General features: G+C 48.8%; 1 non-coding gene across 1 annotated transcript; it reads left to right on the top strand.

Annotated features, from left to right (window-relative positions):
- Positions 1-358: 358 nt before the first annotated feature.
- LOC114816857 lies at positions 359-496 on the top strand. Its single transcript, XR_003764662.1, has one exon. It is a non-coding gene; the product is annotated as a small nucleolar RNA SNORA7 (small nucleolar RNA).
- Positions 497-7,208: the final 6,712 nt, after the last annotated feature.

Raw genomic sequence — 7,208 nt, 5'->3', positions numbered from 1 at the left:
TGTCCCTCAAAGTCCCTGTCTCTCACAGTCCTTGTCCAACAGAGTCCCTGGACATTAGTATTCCAGTCCATCAGAGCCCCTGTCCCTTAATGTCCCTGTCCATCAGAGTCCCTGTCCCTCAGAGCCCCCGTCCATCAGTATCCCAGTTCATTAGGTTTCCCATCCATCAGAAATTCCCAGGCCATTAGAGTCCCTGCCATTCGAATCCCTATCCATTAGGATGCCAGTCTATCAGACAGTCCCCGCCCCTCTGAGCCCCTGCCTTCTACTATGAATGATGTTTCCACCAGGAACCACCAGCTTCCACTTAAGAAGGAAATTTCCTGATCACATAATTCAGAATAGTAGGAGTAATAGTTCCCTCTCAGGGTTGCGTCTGGAGAGTGTCCAGTACTCTACCAGTCTCAACTACAGGAGGGAAAGTCAAGCAGAGGCCTGGCCATTCCATAACTAGCTTGGGCAGTGGCTAGCGAGTGGAAGGCCATCTGCCACAAGTAAAAACTCATCTGTGCTGGGCAGCAGTGGAATGGGAGAGAGTTGAGAGTGGAGACTCAAGTTGACTGCGTGGAAGGAGGCAATGGAAAACCACTTCCGTATTTTCACCAAGAAAACTCTGTGGATCCACGTCCAGAACGACTGCAGATGGAGGATCTGGGAGAGATGTGTCCATGGTGTCGCTATGGATCGGAGACGACTAGGCATGAGACAAGACAAGACAAGACAAGTAATAATAGTATTTATTAAGTGCTGACTATGGGCAAAGCACTGTATTAAATGGTGGGATAGAATACATGAGTGAGAATTAGACATGGTTCCTGTCCTTCAAAGGACTCGCAACCTAAGAAAGAGGACAAATGTTTTCAGCAGAGTTATCCATAGGAAAAGAGGGGATTCAATAATTAGTAGTAATAGAAGTAATCCTTATAATAATAATAATAGTAATTATGGTACTTGTTAAACACTTACTATGTGCCAAGCACTGTTCTGTAATCAGGTTGTCCCATGTGGAGCTCATAGTCTTAATACCCATTTTACAGATGAGGTAACTGAGGCACAGAGAAGTGAAGTGACTTGCCTAAGGCCACACAGCAGACAAGTGGAGGAGTCAGGATTAGAACCCATGGCCTGACTCTACCTACTATGCAATGCTGCTAGTAGCCCTAGTAGTAGTAGAGTCAGAGTGATTATATATATTGAGCACTCATAAGGACCAATGCTCTGGGCTAAATGCTTGGGAAAAAAGAACCCAAACAAGACTTATACTCGCTGCCCAAAATGAGTTTACAATCTAATGCGGGGAAGACATACATAAGAAGATTTATAAGTAGCATTGATTTATTTTTCTGGTCACTGATGTAGAACCTCTGAAAGTCCAGGGGCACTGGCCTAGGGTGGGAGGTCAAAACTGGACATTCCAAAATTGATACCAGCCTTTCTGATTGAACCCGAGTGTGTCTGATTGACAGATAATAGTAATAATGCTGGTATTTGTTAAGCACTTACTATGTGCAGAGCACTTTTCTAAGTGCTGGGGTAGATACAGGGTAATCAGATTGTCCCACGTGAGGCTCACAGTTAATCCCCATTTTACATATGAGGTAAAGGAGGCACAAACAGATGCTGCTGCTGTCCCTGGCCTGGAGGGAGGAGAGTAAATCCCACATATTCATGCTCGGCCCCGGGATAGACCATTTCTGTTGGGATCTCAGCCAGGGTCCCTGGGAGCTGGTAGCATGACCAGGAGTTTTCCAGGGGAACCGGGTCAATCTGAACCGGGCAACCCCTGGATCACCACCACCACCACCAGCATGGGCAGAAGCAGCAACAAAGATAACCACAAGTGATTTTGCGCTCTTTCCTACTCTGCTTTCTTTCACTCTTTCTGCTGGGGAAAAAAAGGGATAATATTGAGAAGTCCTTGGTGGGGTTGTTTTCAGGGAAACCTGCCCCCACGATACCAGTAGAATTATGTGTTAAGAGGCGGGGACTCTCGGAGACAATAGTGAGATAGATTTGATGGCACCAACTGGAAATGGACCAGAGACTAGGTTGAGGTCGGAGGAGGAGCCCTCCTATTAGCCGACCCACGCCCTTGCCATAGTAACCAGAAACGCTCAGTGGCAAAGATGACACTTTATACCTAGGTGTGCCCAGTGTACGTAACATGTCAAGGAGATATAACATAACAGTGCATACCAAGCCTGTGCAGTGGATGATGTGGGCAGAGAAGAAAGTGGGTGGCACTCTCTTGTAAGTCCAAGGAAGCGGGTCAGTGCCCTCTGGACGCTCTGGCCCCCAAGTCCCACTGGTTACCCTTAGGTGCTCACTCGCTCGCTCGTGCCCTCCTGCTTTTGGTCCTAGGGTCTGTGTGCACGGTCGGGGTCTTGCATTCTGGGTCTGAGCCCAGAGTTCCGGGTCTCTTGGACCGTGGGTTGTGGGTCGGTGTCTGTGGGGGATCCTGGCTCGCGTCACTGGTCACTCAGCTCTAGTCACAGAAAGGGGGGCCACTGGCTGTTGGGAAACTCTTCAGATGGGAGACAGGGGGAGGACTCGCAGTGTTGTCTTCAATCAATCAGTGGTATTTATTGAGCACTTACTGCATGCAGATCACTGTACTAAGCGCTTGGGAGAGGACAATACAACAGACCTGGTGGACAATTTCCCTTTCTACCTTTTCCTTTGCTTCCTCTCTGCTGCCCTTCCTCCCGGTCTCTTCCTGACCCCCTCCTCTTCCTGGTCGTGTCCCCTTTCTGGCTCTGCCCCCTCCCCTGAGCCTGCCCTCTATTACTGGGGGGGGGGGGGAAGGGGGCAGAGCGTAGACCCAGGAGGGTTCCCCAAAACTTGAGTTTTCAGAACTGTTTTTTCTTTCCAAGGGCTCTGGACAGAAAAAGAATTGCTCCCTGACCACTTGGCTCCCTAGACACCTTTCCCTTGGGGGATGTTTTCATCTTTCCTGGAAAAATTTGCAAGTGGGTGGTGGAATTTTCAGTAGCTATTTTGGCTTGTCATGATTAATCATTGTTACCAGCTTGGTAATAAATAGTCTTGCTCCTTTTCCTTCTCTTGCTCTTCCTCCTGCTCTTCCTCCTCCTTCTTCTGCTCTTTGCCCTCCTTCTGCATCTCCTCCTCCTCTTTATTCTGCACATAGCAGGTGCCCAGTACAACATTCTTCACACATTAGGTGCCCAGTATGGCATTCTGCACACAGTAAGTGGCCAGTACAGTGCTCTGTATGGTAGGGACGTCATACCAAACTCTGTGAAAGTAGGAGTTTAGTGCTCTTTGCCGCTTAGGCGTGAATAATTAATAATAAGAATATTTGTTAAGCGCTTACTATGTGCCAAACCTCTACTCAGCTCACACTTTGTAAATGTCTAGTAATAGGCCTGAAATCAATGGCGTTTGAGTAGAGGAAGAGGAGGAAGAGGGGGAAGAGGAGCAGGGTGCACCGAGTGGAAGAATTTTTCAATTTAGGAGGGAAGAAGGGAAGGAGAGGTTTGTCTTCCAAACTGCCCAATTCTTCTGAGCTAGGTCAGATTATAAATCTTCTGGACTGGCCAGCAAATGACGTTAGAATTAGAAGCCACAGGAGGACTGGGGGACTGTGATTCTCTGCAAATGGACTTGGTCTGTTTTGGGAAACTGAGCTGTTTTCGTTTGACACAAAAGTTGCTATCCTGAATTGGCAAAGATTTATAATCACACAGCTGAGGTGGACAGAAGCCAAAATGAATATAAATCTTCATTGGAACAGGAGGCTGGAATTTGGGACTGGTGGTGATTCGAACAGGCCGCTTGGATTTGAGGCTGGGGGTGGTGTGAACGGGCCGCTTGGAGTGAGAAGCAGCGTGGCTTAGTGGAAAGAGCATGGGTTTGGGAGTCAGAGGTCATGGGTTCTAATCCCAACTCTGCCACTTGTCAGCTGGGTGATTTTGGGCAAGTCACTTAACTTCTCTGTGCCTCAGTTTCCTCATCTGTAAAATGGGGATTAAGACCGTGAGCCCCATGTGGGACAACTCACTTGCCTTGCATGCATCCCAGCGCTTAGAACAGTGCTTGGCACCTCGTAATCGCTTAACAAATACCATCAAAAAAAAGTTGGTTTTGAGGCTGTAGGTGACTTGAACAAGCCAGCTGGATTTGGGGCTGGAGTTGGTTTGAACAGATCGCTTGGATTTGAGGCTAAAGGTGGTACGTTCAAAAAGGTGGATTTGAGGCTGCGGGTGATTTGAAAAGACCAGTTGGATTTGGGGCTGAGTGTGGTTTGAACAGGCAGGTTGGATTTGAACCTGGGGCTGGTTTGAACAGGTCACTTGAACAGGTGCTTTGAGCTGGTGATAGGGAAGCAGCATGGCTTAGTAGATAGAGCATGGTCCTAGGAGTCAGAAGGACCTGGGTTCTAAACCCAGCTCCGCCACCTGTCTGCTCTGTGACCTTGAGCAAGTCACTTCACTTCTCTATGCCTCATCTGTAAAATGGGGATTTAAGACTATGAACCCCACGTAGGACAGGGACTGTGTCCAACGTGATTAGCTTGTATCTACCCCAGCGCTTAGAACAGTGCATGGCACATAGTAAGTGCTTAACAAATACCACAATTATTATTATTATTATATCCTCAATTGTATTTTTTATATTAATGTCTGTCTCCCCCTCTAAACTGTAAGTTCGTTGGGCCGGGGAATTCATTCATTAAAGCGTATTTATTGAGCGTTTACGGAGAGAAGAGCACTGTACTAAGTTTATGGGAGAGTACAATACAATAAATAGACACATTCCCTGCCCACAACGAGGAATGTATCTGTTCTTTTGTTATACTGTCCTCTCCCAAGGGCTTTGTTCAGTGCTCAGCACACAGTAAGCACTTAATAAATATGATTGACTGACTGGCTGGGTGGCATACAGATGCAACCTGTCCCTGCTGGCAGCCGGGTATATTGCCTGCTGTGCCTGGTGTTGTCTTCTTTTCAGCTTTCCAGTCTACCTGTCCTCCCCAGGCTCCTCCTGCTGCAGAGTGGATTGTAGCCCGGCCAGAGCTTAGCACTCTGGGCCGGACCATCCGCAGCCATGGCTCCCAGCTTCTAACTGGTCAGTTTGACGGGGGTCAGTGGGCTCTGAGCCACAACGTGCACCTCCCACTCCCATCCCTGACGGGCTGCCCCGGCTGGGAGCTCTGAGCCCTCACGTCCCCGAGCCCCAAGTGGACGTGCCCTGCGGAAAGTGGCGGAAGGCGGTCACTGCCGCTCCGGGTTGCCCCGGTGCAGCTGCCAGGGCTGCGGGACCACTTCCGAGTGTCTGTTTCCTTCTTTTTGCCACCTCGGTGGCTCAGTCAGCGTCGGCTCTGCAATCCGGCGGCTCCCGCTGGCTCCCACTGGCTCATGGGGGATTCCAGGATCCCTGACATCTTTGGAATAGTTGTTGGAGAGCTCACAGTCAATCGATCGATCAATCAGTCACCATATCTACTAAGCACCTACTTGGTGCAGAGCGCTGTAATGAGCACTTGGGAGAGTACAGTCGAGTTGGTAGATACGCTCCCCGCCCTCAAGAAGTTGACAGTCTGCAATTTAAGAGATGGTGAGGGCGAGCCTCTTCATTTGACAGGTGAAGAAACCAAGGCCCAGAGAGGTTAAGTGAATTACACAAGGTCACCCAGCAGGGCTGCTGATAGATTCAAATTTGAACCCAGGTCTCCTGGTTGCGAGACTCTTTCCGCTAGGTTATTTGACCCGGAGCCGGGCTCTGCCCGCCCTTCCTCCCTAGCCAGGGGTGACGATCAGCATGGAAGCGGTGGCTGTTTGCCGCAGGAAGTTCTGCTCATAATAAGCGCTCAGTGTCTGTTCTACTGTTCTATCGTACTCTCCCAAGTACGTGTAGTGCAGTGCTCCGCACAGAGTAAGTACTCAATAAATCCTGTTGACTGACTGACCCTAGATGGAGCCTCTTGCACTGGGACTCTGTTTCCCAGGAGTGCTCAACAGGAGTGCTCTACTCCAGAGAAGCAGCGTGGTTCAGTGGAAAGAGCCCGGGCTTGGGGATCAGAGGTCATGGGTTCAAATCCTGGCTCTGCCACTTAATAATATTGGTATTTGCTAAGCGCTTACTATGTGCTGACCACTGTTCTAAACACTGGGGTAGACACAGGGTCATCAGGTTGTCCCACGTGGGGCTCACGGTCTTAATCCCCATTTTACAGATGAGGTAACTGAGGCCCAGAGAAGTTAAGTGACTTGCCCACAGTCACACAGCTGACGAATGGCAGAGCCGGGATTCGAACCCATGACCTCTGACTCCAAAGCCCGTGCTCTTTCCACTGAGCCACGCTGCTTCAGCTGTGGGACTGTGGGTAAGTCACTTCTCTGTGCCTCGGTTCCCTCATCTGTAAAATGGGGATTAACTGTGAGCCTCTCGTGCGACAACCTGATTCCCCTGTGTCTACCCCAGCGCTTAGAACAGTGCTCTGCACATAGTAAGCGCTTAACAAATACCAACATGATTATTACCTCCCTCCCTCTGACCGACGGATTGAAGTGAAGCCTTGCGTGGAGCATCGCCCGTCCTGCTGCGGCCCAGCGAGCCGGTGGCGCTGCCGCCGCCTAGCGGCGGCCGGTGAAAATCATTCCCCCAGTCCACAGTGGAAGGTAAGATTTTCTTGAAATAATCATCATTTTGCATTCATTCAATAGTATTTATTGAGCGCTTTCTATGTGCAGAGCACTGTACTAAGCGCTTGGAATGGACAAATCGGTAACAGATAGAGACAGTCCCTGCCCTTTGACGGGCTTACGGTCTAATCGGGGGAGACAGGCAAGAACAATAGCAAGAAATAGAATCAAGGGGATGAACATCTCATTAAAACAATAGCCATTATTACTTAATCAATGACATTTAATAATAGTGATGATGATGATGATGGCATTTGTTAAGCGCTTACTCTGTGCAAAGCACTGTACTAAGCGCTTGGAATGTACAAATCGGTAACAGATAGAGACAGTCCCTGCCCTTTGATGGGCTTACGGTCTAATCGGGGGAGACAGGCAAAAACAATAGCAAGAAATAGAATCAAGGGGATGAACATCTCATTAAAACAATAGCCATTATTACTCGATCAATGACATTTAATAATAGTGATGATGATGATGATGGCATTTGTTAAGCGCTTACTCTGTGCAAAGCACTGTACTAAGCGCTTGGAATGTACAAATCGG

The sequence above is a fragment of the Ornithorhynchus anatinus genome, chromosome 14, assembly GCF_004115215.2.
Source record: "Ornithorhynchus anatinus isolate Pmale09 chromosome 14, mOrnAna1.pri.v4, whole genome shotgun sequence".
Lineage (NCBI taxonomy): Eukaryota > Metazoa > Chordata > Mammalia > Monotremata > Ornithorhynchidae > Ornithorhynchus > Ornithorhynchus anatinus.
This window is presented reverse-complemented; position numbering and strand designations above follow the sequence as displayed.